At 45.0% G+C, this 23867-nt stretch overlaps 2 long non-coding RNA genes across 3 annotated transcripts in view; both read right to left on the bottom strand.

Moving 5' to 3' along the window:
- Window positions 1-10058: 10058 nt before the first annotated feature.
- LOC132245533 (uncharacterized) lies at window positions 10059-12847 on the bottom strand. The gene is made up of 2 exons (XR_009457270.1): window positions 12278-12847; window positions 10059-11187 (listed from the first exon to the last, which is right to left on the bottom strand). It is a non-coding gene; the product is annotated as an uncharacterized LOC132245533 (long non-coding RNA).
- A 1520-nt stretch (window positions 12848-14367) lies between these two features.
- LOC132245693 (uncharacterized) overlaps window positions 14368-23867 on the bottom strand; it is a 31360-nt gene continuing 21860 nt past the window's right edge. Inside the window, exons 3-4 of one of the 2 annotated variants that reach the window (XR_009457393.1) lie at window positions 23025-23168; window positions 14368-16852 (exon numbers count right to left, since the gene is read on the bottom strand). This is a non-coding gene — a long non-coding RNA (uncharacterized LOC132245693). The remainder of the gene's footprint in view (window positions 16853-23024; window positions 23169-23867) is intronic. The other variant, XR_009457392.1, reaches the window with a different exon arrangement.

Below are 23867 nucleotides of genomic sequence, written 5' to 3'. Positions count from 1 at the left end.
AGTGTCAGAGCTTAGGTTCATTGCCTATTTTAGTTTCTGGAGTAATAAATTACATTTTTTCATCAAAACGTAAGGGAAATTAAATAAAGTTCATTTTAATGGATGGAGTATGGACGAACGCAAACACTAAAAGGACCGAAATTTTTGCTAGAGTATGCCAAGTATTGCCTGTGGGTGTCACATGTTAGTTCATTGTAAAATAGCTCCCCTGTTTCAGTGTAAACCAGGTACAGCATAGAGAGAGAAGCAATCAGTTTGATTCCTCCTTGAATTTAATCTCCCATTTCATACCACAATGCCTGAGGAGGGTGAGCCAGCCAGACACACAGTCAATAAATGGAAATTGAGGTCAAGTCATTTCTTAGGCATTACCAGTTGCCTGGTATTCAATTTTCAATCCTGAAAATTGGACTACAATCTGAAGTTATCATCTACCTTTTGGCTCAATAAGTAATAATAAATACCATTTTGTATTCCTACCACGCCGTGCACCCAAGAACCACAATGCTGCAATAAATGACTTCTGATTAATTAAACCTTCCACACCTAATGAATTACATCCATTTTACAGCTACAAGCAGGTAGACTATTATTAATTGTATTCGCTTACCTCCTAGAGACCCTAATTCAACCAAGGACCCTTAGCTAGTCACTGTACATACCGGCACTGTACCGGCACAAAATAGTGTGAAGCTGCCCTGGTGTTGCTTTTATTTACCATGGGAGAAAACTGGGGGCAAGAAGGAGTCACTCATGTCACTCCCCACATCCTTCTGATTTGCTATCATTTGTCCCTCTTCCTGTTTTTAAGATATCTCCACCCAAGTGATTTCTCCAGAGCGGGGTGTGTTTTTCTCGCACACATGCCAGTCATTACCTTAATCCTCCACCTTCATCATTTTAAATACTAGTTTTAAAAGACTACGACCACCGATCATATTTCCCACTCTCCTTTCTGTGGCACTTGCACCTTTTTGGTGGCTTCCCCATGTGGGGGCCAAGGGGGATCCGGGAAAGGGTCGACTGGGTTGTGGCCACAAACCCGGCACGTACAGATGGGTACTTTCGACTGCTGGAGTAGAATTAGGCACAAACGCGTACTGGTTCATGTGCGGGCCAGGCGCTGAGCCCGCCCTCGTCGCCATGTGCGGCGGTGATTCTGATTCCATTCTGGCCGCCATGGGCAAGCCGGGGGCGAACCGGGGTCATACCGGACACGTCTCTGGTGCACGCGGGCTGTGGCCGTCAGCCCGGACACACGGGGTGAGAGAAACCGCGGGATGGTCTTGTGCACCCAAGTTAGAATTAGTCAGGGAGGCGTAACAGTTGATTGAAAGATTGTTTACTTACACCCAAAGATGGTATTGGTGTAGGCTGGATAGGTTTCCAGGCACAGCTCCCGCTTGAACCCTCGTTGGAGGACTCTGACAAAACGATTACTCCCACGGAGTTTGCTAGGCTCCGTGGGTCTGGTTAAGTTGGGTTCGAAAAGTTTCCCTGGAGTTATTCAGGCTCCGCGGGTCCGATACGTTTTCCCCGGAGTTTGCTAGGCTCCGCGGGGTCTGAAATTACAGGAAAGGGATACGTCTAGGATTGCGCTCGGCGACGGGGAGAGGTGAGAAGCGAAAGCTCCGTAGGCTCGGTTCTATTGCCTCTCTCTGCCTCCTTAGGGGAGGTGCGCCGGATCCGCGAGGCTCCACAGCGCTTGGAGATCTTCACACAGAATATCTCTCTCTTCTCCCTCCTCCAGCTTGGGCGGAAACTACCCAAGCCTTATGTATGGCTAGCAAGCCAATCGCTAACCGCCACGTGTGCCTAAATTAGGAGTCAGCCAATAACATGGCGTGGACCCTAATACAAATGGCGGGAACTTCTTTACAGCGTGTATCACTATGATGCAAAAGAGATGCACACTGCAAAGAAGCTGTAATTTGGTGGGAAATCCCCCGTTGCACCAGAGCTCTCTCTAGCAGCAGAGAGCTCTACCGTGCAAAGAAAGCGACAAATTTGGCGGGAAATAATTTAGCAGTGACGAAGCGCACACAAACAAAAAATCACAACTTTGGGTTGTGACAGTTCAAACAAAGATGGCTTTACTTACACTGTTGAGATGTACAGCGTAGGAAGAAAGTTAACTTCAAACTTCAGTTTCAGTTTAACCAAGAAGCTCTGATAAGACGAGATATCTTTAACACGGGCATGCAGGACACGGGGGTACGTTGGGGACGGTTGGCAACGGGGAGTCGTCGGCGGTTGATCAGTCTGCCACGTTCACTCCGAGATGGGCGCGGAGTTCTCCAACTTGGGCGGAAACTGCTCCAACCTTTTATACAGCTAGTGAGCCAATTGCTAGTCGCCACGTAGGAATAATTTAGAACCGGCCAATAGTAATGTGTGAATTTGCATATGAGTGGCGGGAACCTTTCCACGCTGGGGTTCTCCACCGTGCCGAGAAATTCCCTCGTACAAAATCTCACCGTGCCTTGTGCTAGAAAGTTCCACTATGCCGAGGCACTCAACCACTAGGCCCTGACACCCCAATCACATACAGACTCACTCCAACCTCACTTAGTTGTGAAACGAGGCTGCATCACAGCACAGCATGAAGAGGCAAGTGTCCTAAAAGCTCTGAGGCCCGATCATTAAATTCCCACGTATTTCATCTTAAAACTGTCAGCCTCTCTTTGCGAAAGCAGAAACTCTAGGGAAATTGGCTTCATATTTTCTTCTATGCAGAGATCCGCTGATTCAAAGAGCAATCTTAATCTCTGGAGGGATGCTGCATGTGTTCATTTTCAGTTATTCATTTTTGCTAACAGTTCAAACTCTGGAAGATCAACATTAGTTTTTCTATTTATGTCAGCCATCTTTTTCTTGAAATGAATCAAGTGAAAGCTTATTCAGAGTGCTATTAAGAAAATAAGTCCTGCAAGGTAGCTGCATGTTTTGTATAGCTGAAAATGTACAATGGATTAAAAGTCGTTGCAAAAGTTGGTACAGTAGGAGCTATCTGAAAAACTTCTGATCCCAGCAAGCAGGTCACGGTTGCGATCCCCAAGGCTTTCTCCTGATGGATCTAGCCTGCTAACACAACTGACACTCTGTATGAAGTCCGGACTGCCTCTTTATTAAAAACAAAAAATACTCTCAAACCAAAGTCTGGCTGCTCCTGAAATTTTTCTTTCTTTCCAGCCACACGCTACCCTGCCTTCTGCTCCACTTCAGACTAACCCCGATAACTAGCTCTCTCTACCAGTTTATAGTCCCACAAGATAATGAGCCACCAGCCTCAATCCATCAGCAGAGCCTATTAACACTTCCATGATGAATCAATACCTGCCAAAAAAGGTGGGAAGCTTCAAGCAACCACTGCTGACTTGGCACTGTGGACCCAGAGCCGTCCTGATTTACCAAGGTTGAATCAAACAAAAATTATCATTAGCTGAAGTTCAGTAATGTCCTTCCACTCAACTAGTAGGTTCCCTTTAAAACTGGCTGGTTTGCAAACAGAGGGCCAGATCCTGCTCTGTCTGATTTTGAAAATAGCTGCGTTTGACTCTTGATTTGACACCTTGGCTCAAATCCTGCAGTTTGGAGCCAATTGGCCCTGTTTCTATGAAGCACTTAGGCATAGGCTGAACTTGAATCACAGTGCTTAAGATCAAGAGCCCCAAAGATGTTTAAGTAACTTTTTTTTTTTTTTTTTTTGGTGCTAACTCCTACAGAAACCAGGGTAAGTTAGGTACCTCTATAGCTGTGACCATCTTACCCAGACCTTCCCAAAGCTTCAGCTTTAAAAAGGGTTCCCCTCCCACCCCCCCGCAGTCTTGCATCACAAACCTTGGGAAAAAAGGAGGGGAACGGATTGTACTGCAATACACCTAAGAGCTATAGGACATAATATGTATAGCAGGAGTATACACTTGTTGGTGTATGCATAATGTACACAATACCCATGCCTATCCATAGTTTTTATTTAATGTTGCAGACCCATGAGTTTATGAATTATTCACATAAATGTTATGCTTGGTAGCCGTTATGATGCCGGAAGAACGTCAGTTAATTATGATGGTGTTGTAGGAGTAATTGTCTAGAGCTCAATTATACAAGTGCTTTATTTTTACCTCGTTTTAATTAAAGAAATAAAAATAATAGGCAGGTGAATGTAAAAATAGACCATACTGTATTTGCTGCACGCACACCATAGAAGCATCGTTCTATTCTACATTGCAGCAGCAGCAGCTGTACAATACATCTGTGCCTTATTCACGGTATGTAGCACTGCTTCAGATTTGCTGGATGCAATTCTAATCTGACGATTTAATACGTTAAAAAAAAGTAGCACAACTCAAGAGTTGGCATAGCACAGGAAGCAATTTAGTAGATTATCATAGCGCTAAATTGTACCTCCAGAAAAGCATATGTGGATATTCCAAAAATAATCTGATAGTTTATTAAAAGTGGCAGGCTCTGCCCTAGGTCATCAGCATAATGGCTAAGAAGATACAAACCATATCTCACCAACAGAACTGCATGACCATGTTGGAAAGCAAAGGGGAAGGGGAAAAAAGAGAGAGAGGGAGAGGCAGGGGGAAAAAAAGGGACAATACTAATCAGCATGCCAAGCTGCAGGGTTGATGTGGTGTAGAATACGAATGTAGCTGGTGAACAAGACGGATCAATTTGAAGTGGCATCCCCTTAAAGCCCTGCCAATGAGTAGGGGCTTTTGTCAACCCTGCTATTACCAAAAGCCTCATTATGTTGTAAAAATATAAGCAATGTAGGTTTTCTAAATTTTATTTATATTCCCCCATTAACCATTTTTCCTGTTGCAGTAGCTGATCACCTTCATATCTTTTTATTCTTTGCTGACCACAATATGGCATATTTTCTCACTTGACATCCTTTGCGTGCCAGTGCAGTTCTGCCCTATTGCCGCCACCATAGGCAAAACAGAGGGTGAGATCATAAAATTAGTGGATGACCCATACATGGTTTTTGACAGATATTAATCACAGAATTATGCCACTTAGGAAATGGTACTACAAAACTGCACTTGGACGAGCCACCCCTTTTTGAGTGGAAATCTAAAAGTTAAATAAATTCATGAAAAAACAAGATTCATGCAAAATGAAAATATTTCCCTCCAACCCAAAATGATACTGCTGTAGGGCATGTGTAGATGAAACAAGGGCCCTAAATTGAAGTGGTGGTTTTTTAAAAACACTTCCTCAATGTAGGGCCCTTTAAACCCCCATGTTGTGCACACACATGAACCTATCTGCCTTTCTGGCAGTGGGGAGGGGAAAGTGAGCTGCTGGCAGGTGGAGTGGTCCCTGGGCTGTGGGGGGGACTGGTGCTTCCCTGTGCAGCAATGGCGGCACCTGCCCACAAGCACCTGGCTCAGGCAGTCCCAGGGGGCACCGCAGCTGTAGAGGGAAGCACCGGGACCTTGTGCTCCCCAAGTCATTTAAGGGGCATTATGCCACCAAATTTGCTACAGCAGCTGGAATTTGGGTGCAATACACCCAAAATGCGTGCAAACACCAAGACCATTAAAGTGGTGCAAAAGCATTTAACTCATTTTCAAATGTCATGTGCACATGCCCCTTGTATCGTCTACACACGGCCGTAGTCATTACTTATGCTGAGCTCAACATAGGTGTGAAACGGTATCATGGGCCAAGTGCACGGCTTTGAAATCTAAGCAACAGGTCTGTAACATTTCAATTTTCTAGAGCTGCAGGTTCCCATCCCAGCAGGGAAAATTTGTTCTTCTGTGCACTGTGGCAGAAGGATTTGTTAACATGTGAAGGTTTTCCAGAAGAGATCTTGAAACCTGGATACAGACTGCAGAATACCATCTAGTTAGGAAAACCTGATCATTTTACCGTGTGCCAAAATCTGGTCCCAGTTGTAGGTCTGGAACACTTGGGAAAAATCTCCCCATCACTGACCTGCCTGGGAACAGAAAGTCTCAGAGGACCAAAAATTACAACCACATCACCTGCATCTCTCTCTAGGCTCTGAATCACAAGGCTTTCCTTCTAACTAAGTCATTTTTTTTCAGGCAAGAAAGAAAGAAAAGAAAAAATACATAAGAAAATGCAGCTCAACGATTACAAAGTAAATTGTAAAGAGTTTTGCATAGAAAGACCTCTATTAGTAAGTTCAATTTACAAGTAGTGATGCAGCAAAATCACTGTCACTCCATTGTGCTGAAGAAGGTAAGAGTATATCTTACACCAGGGAGTGCTCCCTGTTAAATACTGCAGTCTATCTGAAGCAATGGAAGGGGATCAAAGAAAAGAAGAGAAATTCTCACAAGAGCGAGCCTAAGTGACTTAGAACCCTGAGCTCTACTGACCGTCAGTGGGACTTTGGCCCTGTGCATCAAAGAGCTGGTTTGCAGCACCTGCACCCTGAGCTGAGGAGCACTGCTGACATGCAGGTCCAGGCCCCTCGCTCTTGTTCTACATCTCTTGTGTCCCACTCTAATGATCAATCTACCAAGCAACACTGTCTCCTGTCAGATGCAGTGGAAATTTCAATGTACATGAAGTTAAGCATGTGCTGAAGAACTTGAAGGAAGAGCCTTTTGTTTTGTAGCCAAGCAGATTAAGGGAGCTGTGCCAGGTGCATGAAGTAAATGATAGCCCTTGCTCAAAAACATCACAACGCGATGGTTTTTCAGCAGCGCCATATGCACTTATTGCCTAATTCACTCTGTTTCTGGTGTAGGCTGAAAAGACCAGGGCAGAGGAAAGTTTTCCACAGAAAAAGACTAGTATTTTCAGATACAAATAACATTCCAGAGCAAGGCAGAAAGCAGGCAAATATGGAAATAATTTAAACCTCGATGGATGCATGGCCAACCTCCTGCATACAGAAATAAGCAGGTGTTATATTAAACCCATTACAGGGGCAGCAGCCACCTCATCAGGGCAGAAGGATAATTAGATGGTGTTTGCACAGCTGTTCTGAAATTAGAGTGCTGTAAGGATTTTTATTTTTTTTTAGTTAAAAAAAAAAACTTGCTCAAAACCTTCATGCAACAAATTCCAGCCTGCTAAAAATCATTACTACAGAGGTCAATCCAAAAGAGAGAGGCTATATGTCTACAAAGCTCCAAACTGCAGACTCTCTGGACCCAGCCTGTATTCTCCCAAGTACTACTGTCATTTGGGCTCTTTTCACTGGTGAGCAAAGGGATGGCATCCATTTTTAAACAGGAAGCAATGAGTATGCAAGCCATGTTTGAAACAGGCAGCAAACAGACCAGAAATTGAACGAAGCTAAGTGATCATGCATAAGCATTTTCCATGCAATTTTGGAATGCTGGAATAATTTTCTCTTATGGTAAATAGCTGATTATAATATATTTATTTCAATTATTTGGCTACTTTTGGCTGTCATGCTATAAAAGTTGTGAGAGAGGGCAAACTCTTGCAAGGCCAGCTAATTGTTGCCTAGCTAGGGATTCAATGTCTCTTGGTAAAGCTTTATACTCATACAAAAAACACCAGTTGCTAACTTGCTACTTGATGCCATATATTATTTTCTTGCAGCACACTTCCATTACTATATAATTAAACAACAATGTAATCTTTTTGCCAGTGAAGGATTGTTCCTGCAGTCCATTATATAGCATTTCTTCTAGGCTGGTTTTAAAGGTTTTAAGCAACAGGCCTTCCATCTCTTCTCTACTATTAGTCTAATATGCCCCCAAACAGATCTTTAAAGCCAGTTTCATTTCTGATGATGGCTGGGTCTGACAAATTTCAGCCAGCAGTGATTTTTTTTTTTTTTTAATGGTTAATTTATAAGTCCCAGAGAACAGGAATTTCCAAGGGAAACACTGACAGGACATTAACTGCAGTGGCAATAATGTATGGCTACAGTATTGACAAACTAGGTAAAATCTGATATAATCAAGGCTTTATGGAAGTATCCAAATATACTGTGTGAAGTGGCCTGTCAGAAGGGCAGGAACTTGTTCTTTGTGGAGGTAAGTTATCTCTGTACAGAGAGACAGGAACTCAGTAAGGCATCATTACTATTTTAAACCATCATATTATTAATATTGATTTATTCCTGCAAAAGAGGAGTTAGTTGGGAGAAGACATGCAAAAGTATTAGGCTCTTTTTACTGCCTGCATTGCTTGTTGAGAAATATAGTTATAACAGGGGAGAAAAAAAGATGTATGCAGTTTTGCTAATATATTTATCAGGCTGTCATTCCAAGAAGAACTGTGCTTATGGCTTGTTCCCACCCCCTTCCCTGCCTCTGTTTTCAGCTATGAGTGGTATTATGATAGGAGCATTGTAAATTGTAAGGCCTGGGTATTAGTCAGCTCAACTCTTGGGCTTTCTTGGCAGATAAGCACTCATCTCTCAGGACATGGAAATGTACTTCGAGATCTGAACATTTGAGTACTGGCCTTGGATCAACCATGAATGGGCATTAACCCCCATATAGACTGGAAGGGCCTGGGAAGACTGGACTTTGAATAGCATGAATATAAAGGGTCTTCTAATAAAACCCAGAACATTGCAAATAGATGTTTTCCACTAGCTAAATACGCAACCAAATAGCAACTCTCAGGAAAGAACACAAGGTAGGTGATGGCAGTGGATGGTACTTTGACTTATTTTCCCAGGTAGTGGTAATGTTTCTCCAAATCTACAATGAGCCCCAACTGCATAAATCAACAAGGTTCCCTGCGTACTCAGGGAAGTCAGTGGGTCCCTATGCAGATGTTCACTATTTCAAATTCATTTGAGAATCCAAGACGGTATTTGCTTCGAATCACTGGGAGATTGAATGGTTCTAGGGGTGGAAGTGGGACCCTTTCCAATGCAGCAAGCATTGGGGCCTATTTACAAACAGTAGAGGATCTCAGAGCCCCAAGCCGTGAGAACCAGTGCCATTCAGCTGTACTACACCCACTTAAGGAAGAGCTGCTGTGCTGCTAATGGTCCAGAGAATATGTGAGAAGTGAGGTTTTTATGGCAATATCTTTTATTGGACCAAGTGTATAGCTGGGAGAGATGTTAGGCAAGCTTGGGATGCTGAGTTCATGATCTGCCTGATTGAAGCTAGTCTGCCCCTCTGCTGTGTGCCTTAACTGAAGGATGCTGGCATTTGGCTCTTTTGGGAAGCACTCTCTTCCTCACCCCCCTTTCCCAGCCTCTCAATTTCATCTCAGGACCACGAAACACTTCCCAGCTCCATTCGAAGTTGTCATGCGACAAATTGACATTTTCCAATTGAGATGCATTTTGACAGAAAACTCCCAATCAGTTAATTAATATTTCTCTCAGCCATTATGTGTCTTGTGTATCTAGAGTATTTATGTTGTTAAATTATCCTTTATTGAGTGAAGTGAGGGTGGGGAAAGGTTATGTACAGGAGGTTGGTCTACTTCCTATAATCCTTGTTTGCAATGTTTTCCAAAACTGCGGTGTTGCCCTGTGGGGTCAGGCCAACACTCAGGATCTCAATATCGTGCTGTTCGACAGCAGGACACGGTGTACAATTGCACGTACACATGCAAAAAAAATCAATTAGGTACACACACACACACTCTAGGTGCATACACCCCCACCAGGCACATACACATCCAAAATTATCAGCCTAAGCACATGCATACCTATCACCAATTCAAGCACATGCACAATCTGATGATAACGACATGAAATCATACACAACACACACATATACACACAGGCTGAACACTGACTCAGGTGACAGTGTGTGTTGGTGCCTGTGGTACCTATGCTTGGGGTGCTTGGTAACTAAAGAGATCAGGGAGAAAGGCAGTGGGGATGGGGCAATAGTAGTGGCAGAGGTCAGGGGAAAAGGCAGTGGGTACAAGGCAATAACAGTGGCAGAGAGGAGCTCAGGGTGGCTGGAGCCATAGGAGCATGTGACAGGTGTTGGAGGTGGCGATAAGCCAGAAGCAGGAGAGGGAGAAATGAGACAGAAGTCAGAAAGGCAAGGAGCACAGACTGGATCAGGGACAGAGCCAGAGTAAAGCAAAACCTGACTCAGGGCTCCAAATAACAGTTTTATTAAATGAACACTGTACTGTACAGCTTGGTTCCCACACACACTCATGCAAGCACTCCCACACACACTCACACAATGGCAGCAGGAGAAAGCGACTCAATGGAAGGGCTGGAGTCCAGGTAGGGAAGAGAAACGTAGTCCAAAACCTTGTTTGAAGAAAGGGTGGGGGTGATAGCTACCTATCCAGGCTGGGAGGGGGTCCTCGATGGCCAGCTGGGGTCTTTCTCCAGCAGGTGTTGTCTAGAGGAGGTCACCGGCAGGGCCTCTGGGTTGATAGGCAGCATGACGTGGAGCAGGTCTGGTCCAGGTGAAGATGGCATCCCAAATGGTCAGTCTTCACTATCCTTTTTTATGGGGCAGACTACCTCTGATCTCCTCTGGGGAGGACCTGTCCAGGCAAGGTCAGTCCTGTTCCAGAGGGTTCCAGGTGTTCATACTGCGCATGTGCAGCCTTGGCACAATGGTGTCTGCCTCGTCGTTTGTGTCTCGAATGCGGAGGGTGGTTCCAAGGGCTGGGTCATTGGTCCAGGTATTGGTTTTGATGGTGGGGTGATGTAGGAGGGGGTCCTGCTATCATTGTGTTTCACTCATCCATTCACTCTTTTGTTTCAGGCATTCAAGGAAAACCAATTTACATGGGAAAGGTTACAGAAGTGCAACATACTTACACACTAGGGTATGGGGACAAGATGGGAATGAATACTTGGCATCACTTCATAGACACAGGCCTAAACCATACAATATTAATATGAAACAATAACACCCAATGCACAAATTATAGGAATACAATATAATACAATATAAAACAGTAAAAATCAATACAAACATAACAGAACACTATTTACAATTTATAAAAAGGGGCTTATTACAATAATAGTATACAAGGCCTTAGCTTAGCTTACCTAGGACTACTTAAAATCACTTATAAAGGGATAGAGAGGGCAGAGAGAAAGTTAGAAATGGTTGGGGAAGGGGAGGGAATGCATTTTAACAATAAAAAACAAACAAACTGGGGGGGGTTTGCTAGATTGGGATATTTGAAAAAAAATATTTTTTTAAGAGGAAGAGTTGAAATCTATCATATTGGGATTCTTCTCAGAGTCCATGAGCTCTCCTTTAAAAAAATAAGTTTGAAGGGAAAGTCAGGTTTAATGTCCAAATGGAAGGTTTAAGTGTGTGGCTTTATATTATAATACATATATCCAAACCCCCCCCCCCCCCAAAAAAAAAAATCAACCCTCCTCTATATAGTCATAGCCAAAGCTCACCATCTTTTATTTATCTATATGTATTGTGTGTGTGTATTCCAATATAATAAAGGGCTTAGCCTGTCCGTCTGTCTGTCTGTAATGTTTTGGCCAATTGTGCATGTGCTACCGAGAGGGTGGGCAGGCAGTGATTGGCTGCACAGGCCTGGGCTGCATGGGCCCAAGTTTGAGCAGCTGCCAGGGAAGTTTGTGGTGGTGGTGACCATGCCCCAGCCACCCAAGCAGTGAGGCTTTCCTCATGTCTCCCTGTCTGAAGGTGAAGGGGGGGTCACGGTGGTGAGGCCCCCGCAGCACCCATCCCCGCTGCCCCCCAGAACAGCCAGCAGGGAGGGGAGGCAGTGGGCATGAAGGGAGGTGAGCAAGGTAGGAGGGAGGTGAAGGGGGGGCATGGGGGCAGCTGTTGTCAGGGCTGGGCAGTGGGGAGGGAGTGGAGTGGGAAGGGGACCCCAACAGTAGCCAGCAGGAAGGGGGAGGTAGCAGGGAAGGAAGCTGCATGGGCCTGAGCAGGTGTGGGGGGAGGTGAAAGGGGAGTCAAGAGAGCAGCTGATTTTGGGGCTGAGTGTCAGGGAAGGAAGGAAGGAAGGGAGGGAGGGAAGTAGGGAGGTGAGGGGGGGGTGTCACGGTGGCAGTGCCCCACCTGCCACCCAGTCCTGACAACAGCCAGTAGGGAGGAGACAGCGGTGGGGAGGGAGGAAGGGGAGCAGGGAGGGGAGGGGAGGTTGGGGGGAAGCCCTGTTGTGAGGTGGAGATGGGCAGGGGGAGGGAGCCCCTGCACCGGAGGCGGCGGCGATAGCGGAGGGAGTCTTTACATGGCTGGCCCTGAAGGGTGAGTGGGGGCAAGGGGGAGGCATGTAAACACTCCCTGAAATCCATTCTTGACAGGCAATTAGCTAGCGTACACACACACACCCACACCCACACACACTTTTCTCTCACCCTTTGCTGCTCTTTCAGTATCACAGGAAAAATCCACATTAGGGAGTAGATGGGCCTGTAAAATTATAGTTGAGATAAATTGAACGTAAGGAAACACAAAGCTGAACAGTAGCAAAAAAACCCAAACATAAATATACATGAGGTACTATATATATATATATATATATAAAATAAAAGCCTTAGTCAGTCTGTCTGCCCATAATGCTCTGGGCCAACTGCACATGCATGGCCAAGAGGGCAGGCAGCAATTGGCTGGCCTGAGCACAACTCTGCATCGCTGCTCAGTGCAGCAGATAGAGGTGGTTGGGGACCAGGGAGCTGCCATGCCGCAGCACACTGACAACAGCCAGCAGGGAGGGGGAGGGGGGCAGAGGAGGGAAGTGGAAAGGGGAGTGGGGGTGGCGCTGCCGCTGCCGGGGGAAAGGCAGGGGGACTTTGGGATGAGGCTAGGCTGGGCTGATCCCAGCAGGGGGGCAGGCTGTGCTGAGGCTGGGCCACGGGAGACCAGTGGCTCCTCCAGGGCCGTGGGTGGAGGGGTAGGTCCAGCCGCTCCTCCATGCCACATCCCTGGATGAGCCACTGGGCTCTGACTGCCCCATGACCCAGCCCAGCTGGGACCCCGTTCCTGGTGAATGGGACCCTGGCTGGGTTAGGTTATGGGACACTTAGAGCCCAGTGGCTCTTCCAGAGATGCAGCACCAGAAAACCAAAGGAGTGGCATGTGGCCCCCCAGTCTGTGCATGGGGAAAATGTGGGCTGCAGCCTCTGCTCCCTGCCTCATTGCTGCTACTTTGACAGCGGTGCAGAATGGCGCCATGTGAGTTTCGGCGCTGGGCAGGCCAGGCAGCAAAACACATGGGTGCGGCACCTGACTGTGTGTGGCGTGGGGCACTGTGTGTGGGTGTGGCTATGTGGCTGCAGCATGTCACACGTGGCTGCAGCATAGATTCATAGGTGCCACAAAGCAGGTCATTCCCTAGGCAGTAGGTGTGCTGGACATTTTTCCTCCCTAGGTACCGCACTTTGCATTTCTCCTTCTTGAATTGCATTCTTTTGTTTTCTGCCCATTTGTCCAACCTGTCCAGGTCTGCCTGCAGCTGTTCCCTGCCCTCCGGCGTGTCCACTTCTCCCCACAGTTTTGTATCATCCGCAGACTTGGACAGAGTACACTTCACTCCCTCGTCCAAGTCGTTGATGAAGATATTGAAGAGTATCGGTCCTAGGACCAAGCCCTGTGGGACCCCACCTGCCACACCCTTCCAGGTCGATACCGCCCCATCCACTACGACTTTCTGGGTGTGACCCTCTAGCCAATTTGCCACCCACCAGACTGTGTAGTCATCCAAGTCACAGCCTCTTAACTTGTTCACCAGTATGTTGTGGGATACCATATCGAAGGCCTTCCTGAAGTCTAAGTATACGACATCAACCCCTGCTCCTGCTTCCAGGTGTTTTGTAACCTGGTCATAAAAAGAGACTAGATTAGTCAGGCATGATCTACCTACATTTGGCACTGTGAACATGTGTGGCACATGGTGCCGTGTGCATCACGTGGCACTGTGTGGGTGGCATGTGGCTCGGTGCGTGGCATGTGGCTGGGTGCATGGTGTGTGTGTGTGGTGCGTGGCACTGTGTGGCACATGGTGCTTTGTGTGGCATGTGGCGTGCTGCACACGCCTGGGTGTGTGCATGCGTGCGGCTGGGTGTGAGTGGCATGTGGCTGAGTGTGAGTGTGGCATCTGTGTGTGTAGCACGTGGGGGGGGTGCATGGGGGCGAACACAGAGCAAGGGGGGAGGGTTTGCATGCAGTTGGATGCAGAGTGGAGGCAGCATGGGCTGGTGGGTGGCAGCGTTCTGTGCCAGTCACCGTCCTGTTATTCTACATGGACAATTGTCTAGGATATATGTGATGGAAACACAAAGCTGAACAGTAGCAAGAAATCCCTAAACATAAATATATATGACATACTATAAATATGTATGAGGTACTAGTACCTGATGTATATTTATGTTTGGGGATTTCTTGCTACTGTTCAGCTTTGTCTTTCCATCACGTTCAGTTTATCTCAGCTATAATTTTACAGGCCATTTAGTCCCTAATGTGGATTTTTCCTGTGATATTATAGAGAAAGAAAAGTGAAAATGCATGGTATTTAATTAGTTTCTGCACACCAACTTTCCTTATTAAAAATTTCACACAATTTCTGCAACTGGCATTACATGCTATTGCATTGTACTTCTGTCCTCATGAATGTGTGCATTTGATTAATTCTATATTCAATGGAGGTTTTAAATACTGTGTGGTAAATAATGTGTGTTGCTGGAAATGAAATAGTCATGTTTTTTTCACAGGACTTCTTGCTTAATTTTTGCCTAGGACAGACAATTATGGCTAAAGTAGTGGCTATCCAACAGTTTTTGTTGTCACCGACTAGGTTTTTCCATGGTGCTGTCATCATAGTGTCTAAGTCTTTTACAAACACTGATGAATTTCTCTTCCCAACAGACCAATTGTATACCTATCGTACACAGGGATTTCCTAAACATGCAGAGACCCACAGATACAATTATCCAGAAAAAGCCACTTATCCCTGTTGAGAAGTCTAGGGCTTGATTTTTCTGAGCTCCTGATTCATTTTACAGCACATGCTATGTTCAGAATGGAGCTCCCATTCTCCATTGCAAAGGCTCTGGTCAATCTGATCTGCGACATTTAAAAGTGAGCGCCCCCAAAATACAGAACACACATATTGGGTCAATAGGTTGCATATTAGGAGGGACTTTCCCACTATTTAAGTGGGTAAGCATCAGAACAGGGTAACCGGAGAAGTTGTTGAATCTCTATCCTTGGCAGTTTTTAAGACCAGGTTACACAAACACTTAGCTGGGTTGGTTTACTCATGGCAAATTCTACTTGGGGCAGGGGGTTGGGACTGGTTAACCTGCTGAGGTCTCTTTTGGATCTATGATTCTATGATCATTTATTAGAGTTTTTCTTACATGACTTACCAAGCCTCACCTACAGGCTCTCTGGCAGAGGAAGGGGTTGGCACTGGATTTATGACCCAGATAGATACTGTGCGTGACAGAATGCCACCTCTGTCTCTTCCCAAAAGCTCTGTTCTGCGACAGTGTGGTTAACATGGGCCCTGCAGGGGACAGACATCCCATCCCCTTAGGGAACCTGAGTTTGAGACATTCCTAAGGGAAGGAGGAAACCTGCTCCCTCTGCCTAAGTGACATCACCTCCCCGGGTGAAGGGCATATGCTCCCTCTTCTTCTAAGTAATGCCAACCTGGCCGGGAGGGGGCTAGAGACCCTGCCAGTTTGCCTGGCAGCCACTGATGCATTTCCAAAGGGTTTGCTGGCAGCCAACAGGTGCTGGCCTCCATTGGACCAGGTAAATGAGGTCGTAAGGGCTATATAAGTGAAGAACTGCTCAGGAGGAGGGTTGTAGCCATAAGGAAAACTCAGAGAGAAGAGCTGGGCCATCTTAAACTGGCTCCCCTCTTGAAACTCATGATCAATGAACAGCCTGCCTCTAGAGAAAATCTCCACCTGCCTCTGGAGGATGCTCGTGAGTAAGTTACCTGAGATCTAACCAGATATATAGCTTCAAGTAACTCAGATGCATGATCAAAGGCTACCCCTGTTTGCTCTAAGGGATTTCTCTGATACTGCTCCACACTGTACCCCATTCCAAGCCTACTTCTTGTAACCAATAAAGTTCTCCTTTGTACCTAGCATGGGAGACTTATTGGGAGTGGGTCTAGATTAGGCCTTAGGGTCCGTCCCCCCTCCTTGGTTCGGCTGCCTAAGGGAGACCACTATTGGTGCTTCATAGTGAGGGGGGAACCTCAAGTTCTTGAAGTGAGTCACGTACCCTCGAGGGCTACTAGACCTGTGTTTCCCAGGGGACACAGAACCAGGATCACGCCAGACCCTGGGTGTTGACAGCACTACCCCCAGGCAAGCAGGTGTGCTTCAGGAAGGGGGTCGGCTAGATGTGGGCTGCCCCCAGGGAGGCACTCGGAGCCTGGAAGGTGGTTGGGAGCAGTGAGGTGGGTGGCTCAGTGCAGGAGCACCATCTACCGACTCACCACACCCAAACCCTCAGACTGACCACAACCTTGCCATTTGATAATAGGCACATTGTATTGATACACAGTGATAGCAGATAAGAATAAAGCAAACACCTCTGTATCTACCAGTCCCAGGGTTCACAGAGTCATGGTACATCTGGCCAGTACACAAGCTTCACTCTGAAGTTCTCTCTTGAATGAGAGATGTCAGCAGCCCGGACGTTGGAAGCTGAGGACCCCCCGCTGTGGGGTGGATAAGACAGGCTGGTGGTATGCCCTCTGTCCATGGTGGCCTCAGGTTCCCTTCCTAGGGACCCTTCGCTGCTCTGAAATCTCCTCTTTTTGTATCCTTTACCCCCTCTGATGATTCTTCATTTTTGGGCATCGGTGATTGGTCTCTGGTCATTGTGTTGTCCACGTTCTGCCCTGTCAGCATGTGGAATTTCCCAGCCTGTTTCTGCTTGCCTGTCAGACACAGTGGGCCTTGAAGAAACTGTCACAGACATGCTTTTAGAAATTAATAACCCTTGCCGTCACCCTGGACCATTGTTCTAATGGATATCTACTTTACCTACAAGCCAGTTCCCACAAGCAAACCACTGAATACCATTTTCTAGCCATCAGAAGGGATAGAATCTGATTTTCTAGGGTAACATCAACTGCTCTACACAGAAAACAGCCCTTTCTCTTCTTGCCACTGTCTGCCTCATTTACTACATACTTCACAATTTGATGTGTTCATTTTACCACCCTGATTTGTTCACACAGCAGCGCCATCCTTTACACCAAATGACACAAGTTTCCTGGGGAAAAAGTCTAGGCTGCATATTTAAAGGCTGAATCAAACTGCAGGAGCACAAGAATCCCACAGTTTACGTAAGCAAGCCAAGTGAATTCAGATCTTATCAATCATGAAGACAGAGAAAGGAAGGAATAGGCCGATATTTCACACGCTGCATCCAGCTCTGGGGCAGCAGATTAAAGTTGCATATTGGAGATGCTGGGAAAAAACAAACAACCCCCCCCCCCACCCAGTAGACCTTCAAGAAAACCCTCTAGTGTTAATGTTGCCATTCTCCCAGTCTTTGCAAATATAAGCGTACGTATTTATACAAAGGGCTAAGTCCCTGCTCTTCCTCCAAGTCACGTTGTATTGGGCAGCAGAGTTTTAGCTGGCAATTGAGAGGTTCTCAGAAGCATTCTGCCAGCCCGAGACAGATGCTAGAAGGAATGACTCAGCTGAAGGGGTCTGGAAGCTGCCAAGTCAGCTGAAGTCCTTGAAGCTGTTCCTCAGAGAAGTTGTGGTGCTGTCTATGAGCAGGCACAGTAGCCAAGCATCTGGCTAAAACTCCAAGTCACCAGTCTCTTACGAAGATGAAAAGCATCATCACAAGCAGGGGCCTCTGTTACAGCCCAATGCTTCTCCTTGTGAGATCCATGGGAGCCCTAACTTCAGCAGGAGTTGGACTGACTCGAGACCTTATCCAAAACCCACTGGGGTCAATGAAAAAGGAACTGCAACCAGAAGCATAACTGAAAGGGCAACCAGGGTAACAGCCCCAGGCACCACCTTCCTGGTGGGGTGCAAAAGCAGACATAGCTGCAGTGGTGGCTGATCATATTGCCACAGTCAGCGCAGAAGGAGCAGGGGCTGCCCTGGGCAGCATGCAGCTGCCATACTTATGACTACAAGGTCTGAACCAGACCCCTCACTAAGCACCGCAGCCCTAAATCACCATCTGAGTTCACTCCAACAGCAAGCAGAGACCAAAGCACAGCCTTAAAAGGAGGCAGCCCAAGAACTCCCTAAAAATAAGGAAAGTTAAGCTTTGTTATTTTAGTTCTCTTGGAACTAACTTACTGATTGCTGTAATTATACTGGCAGGCAGTAGAGTAGGTGTATTATCAGAGATGCTAAAATATTGGAGGAGGATATATTGGAAGGAGGATATATTTATTGCAAGAGAATTGTGCAATGCAGTATACTGCAGCAGGTGTTGCTGAGAAGCTTAGCTTTAAAATATATGTGCACGTGCACACACACCCTAATCCTGTTCTGATTCAGGATGTACAAACCCTTCCCTGACCAGGAGCACTGATAGTTTAGTTCCAACAATTGACTTATTCAAATCTAAGGCTGAAAAAAAGAAAAAAGTTTATGTGAGGGTAGGGGGACACCATTGTAGGTCCTTTCAGAAATTCCTATATAATATGTAAAGAAGGGAAAACCAACACTTTCCTACAGAAATTTTATTGTAAGGGAATGCAAGTCTGATGGAGGCTAGCAGCCCATCAGGCTGGCATGCTTACAACACATGACTTTCTGTAGTCAACAGCACAGGACAGTGATGTGGCTAAAACTACATCTGCCTACTTTTCACTCTCCAGCCTGAATGACCAGCTCTTTATTTGCAGATGGTTGCCTAAAAAAGCAGGTGCCACTGAAACAGTTAGTACCTAAAGACTGCCGTCTGCTGCCTGACTTCAGACTAATGTAGCTAACCACCTCTGAACTGTACCCCTGGGACTGTAATGGGATTCTTTACATCCTCTGCCAACACACTTCATTCCCATACTATAGAAATAGTTACAGCCTGTATTAGAAAAAATAAAAGTGTTTGCTAGACAACTTCATCAGCCATAAGGCTCTTGTTACAGAACTTCAGAGGTGGGTGGAAAGATTTCACAGCAGCAATATAGGTAAGGATTTGCAGAAGAACCTAAGGGAGTTAGGTACCCGCTGTAGTTGTGTGGTGGTATAAAAATAAATAAATAAATAAATAAATAAATAAATCTTTACAAAGCCTCTCATGGGCTGCAGAATTCAAGTACTTCATGTTAAAAGTGTTTGTGCATCACCCCCATAAGCAGCCTGTGAAGTATGGTGTTAGGAGTATAGGCAAAAGGAGGGTGACCCTACACGCTGCTATAAATGACTGTTGCTGGAGGGTCTTCTTCAGACAGTCATCACTAAATCATCACTCCAGTGAATAGCACTACACCAAGACTGCAGATTTTAAAGCCCAGAGGATACGATTACAATGATATACTCTGGTGTATACCTAATGCAGGGAAGAACCTACTAATTTCTGCATGAAGGTGAACAATTTTCATTTCAATTAGAGAATACAGAGTTTAGCAAAGCATCCTTTTAGGCACTTGAACCTGGAAGGAGCAGAAGGAAAAGATTTTGATTCGCTTACTCTGACAAGTCCAACCTTACTCCTTATCTTCAGCAGACTTGCTGTTGGAAAAAGTTTCTCTTTACTTCTGTTAAATCTTCCATGTACATTTTTAATTAGATTACCAAGTGTGTTGGTGAGACAAAGGCAATTCATTGTCCTCTTGCAGTCTGGGTTACACTCATTTGGATGCACTTAAATTAAGAGTGCTTGTTCTTATCTAAGCAGTAAGTTTGTGTATAAATACAATTTGTAGGTAGACTGAAATATTCTGGTTTCCTTTCTCCTACCATCTCACCTTGTTTTTTGTGCACGCTGATTTAGAAGGTCAGTCGCTCAAGTCTCCCATCTAATGGGGAGATGAAATGCAGGGGAGACAGCACTGACTTTTTAAATTGCAATACTTGCAAGGAGGAAAAAAGAGCAGGGTGGGCAGAGCTAGTAATTTCAGCACACAAGACTTTTCCCCATTAAAAGCTTAAAAAACAACAACAACAACAACAAACACAATATAAAGGACACCATTTCTGATCCTAGCATGCTTTAGATCAGCATTGCTCAACCTTCTCTGGTTGGCAGCCTGTTAGTGGATCATTTGTTCAAAATTGTCACAACTTCCTTACAGTGATGGTAATGATGCTCCTATCTGAACTGACATGCATGCATTTGTCTATGAGAGTTCAAGGACCTGACAAAGAATATCAGACCTTTAGGGATGGGAGGTGTAGAAGAGCAGTGTGCATGTTTATTTTATCTATCTATCTAGCTATAACATGCACACTGCTCTTCCACACCTCTCATCCTTACAGGTCTGATATTTCCTGATCTTTGGGAATCTTGCTTCTCGGTCAGTGGGTTAAGCTCTCACTGGACATCACAAAAGGCAGACAGGGTTGGTGAATAGTGTTGAAAAATGGATTACAATCTAAATCACATATGCATACATACATACGTGTGTGTGCGTGCGCACTTTAGATTGCAATCCATTTTTCAACACTATTCACTAACCCTGTCTGCCTTTTGTGATGTCCACTGAGAGCTTAACCTACTGAATGAGAAGCAATGTTCCCAAAGATCAGCATTGCTAGTGGGAGAAGCACTTCATTGACCAAATCCTGGAGCTTCAAATTGTGATATGCTGAAAAGGAGACAGAATAAATTTGGCTGATGGGGCTGATGCAACCATCATCATAAAGCTTTAATTGGCCAGACCTATCAATGTCAACTCAAAGCTTACAGTGGGGTCTCTTTTTGAGCCATGCTGAATTGCTCCACCTTGTTTAAAACATGCCATTTGTTCAGTCGCACTAAGTGTCTGTGACCGTGCCTGGAAACCTGAATTGTACTTTGTGGTACATTCAAAACACTCAACAAGCAAATCTTCTATAACTGGCAGCTTTATAGGCCACAATCAATTGTCTGATCCTTGTACAGGAAAACTATTTTTTTATTTCAGTTCAACATGTTCTATATAGGAGGTTATTTTGATGGGAGACTCTATTTAGAAGTGCAGTGAACCATTTGAGATTTGAAAGGTTGAAAACATTATCCTCCTGGGATGCTTTGCTTTGAGAGCTTTTTGGTTGGGAGCCAGGTCTAAGCTTCCTTGATCTCAATTGAGTGATTTCACCTCCAAAACTTTACAGAAAGCAACCACTAACTTGAGCCCTGGTTTTGCTTTCAGATGCACATGCTTAATTCTCCTGCCTCTAATGAGAGTCCCAAGAGTGCTTTCCAAGGCATGTCTTACCTTGACAAGTAAAAATGAAGACTAGAACTAAATGCTATAGGAAAGTTTACTAAAGCTAAAGGAAAAATCAAAGGGGTATGATAAAAGAAAGATTACTTATTGAGTAGATCGGAATGCTGGAGGGATTGTGTCATTCACAACTCTCCCCCTACCCTCACACTAGGAGCACTGCCATTTGGAGATGGTTGTGTAACTGTGACTATGCACTACCATGTTATAAGATACTATAGCAGAGACCCTAACCAGGATCTAGCATTAGATATTTCCCAAACACAGACATTGTCATTGTTTAAGAAAGGTCACAAATGAGGGTCCTTGATGAAAAAGGAGATGCTTGGTGGCAGCTTGTCAAGTTTATTTACAAATCTTGGCTAGGGACGGGAATTACACATAAACCGGTATAAGTGATCAGAAACTGGTTCAAATCTGTAACATGACAAGTTCAGTACACGTATGCTGCTTTCAAAATGGCTGAAACCATTTTAAGATAAACCTGGATGGATACAGTAGTAGACTCAACTAATTTATATTAAATCAGTTTATTGAATTTCTGTCCCAGATCCTCTCCAGAATCAAGTCAACTCTCAGTCCACCAGCATCCCAGGATGCTTTGCACCTCCCCTAATAACTGCTCCCCTCCCCCATCACAGGGTGGACAGCCTAGCCTTGGTTCAAGCTGTCTGCTGCTTCTGAGCAGGGAGGTGTAGTCTAGCGCCTTGGGCTACTGGAGTCAAATAGCTGCATTTCTGGAATCAAAAGCGAATGTCTGTTCATTTGCTTACCAGTTCAATCTATGTAGCTTAGACTAACCTACAAAGGTTGAATCAATTCATCCTTGGCCTTTTTGACTGTCTGTATTTAGCCATAAAACACAAGTGTTATTCTCATATTTTTAAAATCAGTTTGCTCCTGGGAATACTCTGCTCAGGGACCTAAATTCTAGCCCCAGCTTTAACCATGATATATTATATGCACATTTCACACGTGCTTCAGTGGTGGAGGTGAGGTGTGCTTTAATTCAAGTGGCTCCAAGACCCGCTTCAATTAAAAGTGCTACGGATCTCCTGTATGAGTGTCCCCAAGCTTAAAAACCGTGGTGGGGGCCCTTGAAGTTCGATGAACTTTACTTCAAGCACCCCACCATCATTTTTAAGTGTGGGGATGCTGATTCAGGAGACGCAGGAGGCTAGTGAGTGAGGTACTTGCTATGTTCCAACACACTGGAATTTCAGTGCATTAGAGCAGCCTCCGCGCTCGTGCATAGGTACTGTCTATGACATCAGCTATGTGACTTTACTGCCCGCTCCCAGTTCTCCTATTTTAACTGTTTACATCGAGTGCCCCTCAGGCTAGGAGTCCCCTTTATGCAAAACAGCTTTCACAGAGTTGGTTCTAATTTGCACTTTGGTAACTCAAAAAACAACCTGGCCCTCACTCTTTACCCACAATACATAACTCCATTACGCTTGAGGTGTTCTAACAAGGGCTGCATCACTTTCTACTAAATGTTACTTCTACTAAAGGACTCTTTCACTGATTTAGCCTTCTCTCTGCCTTCTGACAGACAAAGGTTGCCTAACAAAACATTATTGATTGCATATGTACTTAGGTAGGCTTAAAGGTAGATGAGGAGTGAATACAGGAACATATCTGTTGCCACACAAGTCTGACCTCTTCTCTTTTCCAGGAATTTGTTTTCAAATATTCAGTGTTGCTCATGCGTACGCACATACCTTTCCTGCAGCAACACTCAAAGGAAGGTGGTCTTCTGGAAGAAGTGGAAGAGGAAGAGAACTGAATTCCACATATTTGGGGATCTGTTAATCTCCTAAATCTAGAATTGTCCAAAGGGAGGCCACTTGTGTAGAATCAGCATCCTGTCATTAGAGAAGGAAAAGAAAAAAACAACATCAGTATTCCATCCATCTCTCTCTCTCACACACACACACACACACACACACACACACACACACACACACACACACACACAGAGCCAGTCTACGTGAAGAATTGCATGGCAATAAATTCTTCTCCTATTGTGTGTGCACACTCAAGAGGAAGAAACAAACTGCAGCTCATGTCAGAAAACAACAGTCTCACTTTAAAATATACCAATCCTAGCACCATATAGGCAGGTCAAATATTTGTATTTATTTGTCAGTAAGTTATTTTCTTTAAAACAGATGCATGAGAAAATGTGCTTTGGGGAGAGAATTTGCAAAAAGTGAAGAAGGTCCAAAAAAACAATAATAAATGCCATGATATTTTATTAAGTGCAAAGAAAAGTACACTTTATCCCGTGTGCCACTGTCAAACTGAAAGGTAGAAAAAGGACAGCAAAAGGAGCAAGAATGACAAATTTGACTTTCATTAGATTAAAAATTTAGCTATATTAGTCTAAACCTGGAGTACTGACTTTATCCATTTACAGAGCAGGTAGTTACGTACTATGTATGATTAAATACCCAAGTAGGTGTGGTTGCTTAATCTCAAAACATGCGATCTTGTGAGAACAGGCTTTCAAAACTGCCTATAATTAGAAAGGTAACTGAAAAGGCTGCACAGTTAGCACCGTC

The sequence above is a fragment of the Alligator mississippiensis genome, chromosome 15 (genome assembly GCF_030867095.1).
Source record: "Alligator mississippiensis isolate rAllMis1 chromosome 15, rAllMis1, whole genome shotgun sequence".
In the NCBI taxonomy this organism is placed as follows: domain Eukaryota; kingdom Metazoa; phylum Chordata; order Crocodylia; family Alligatoridae; genus Alligator; species Alligator mississippiensis.
Note: the sequence above shows the minus strand (reverse complement) of the source record. Positions and strands in the feature narration are given on the sequence as shown.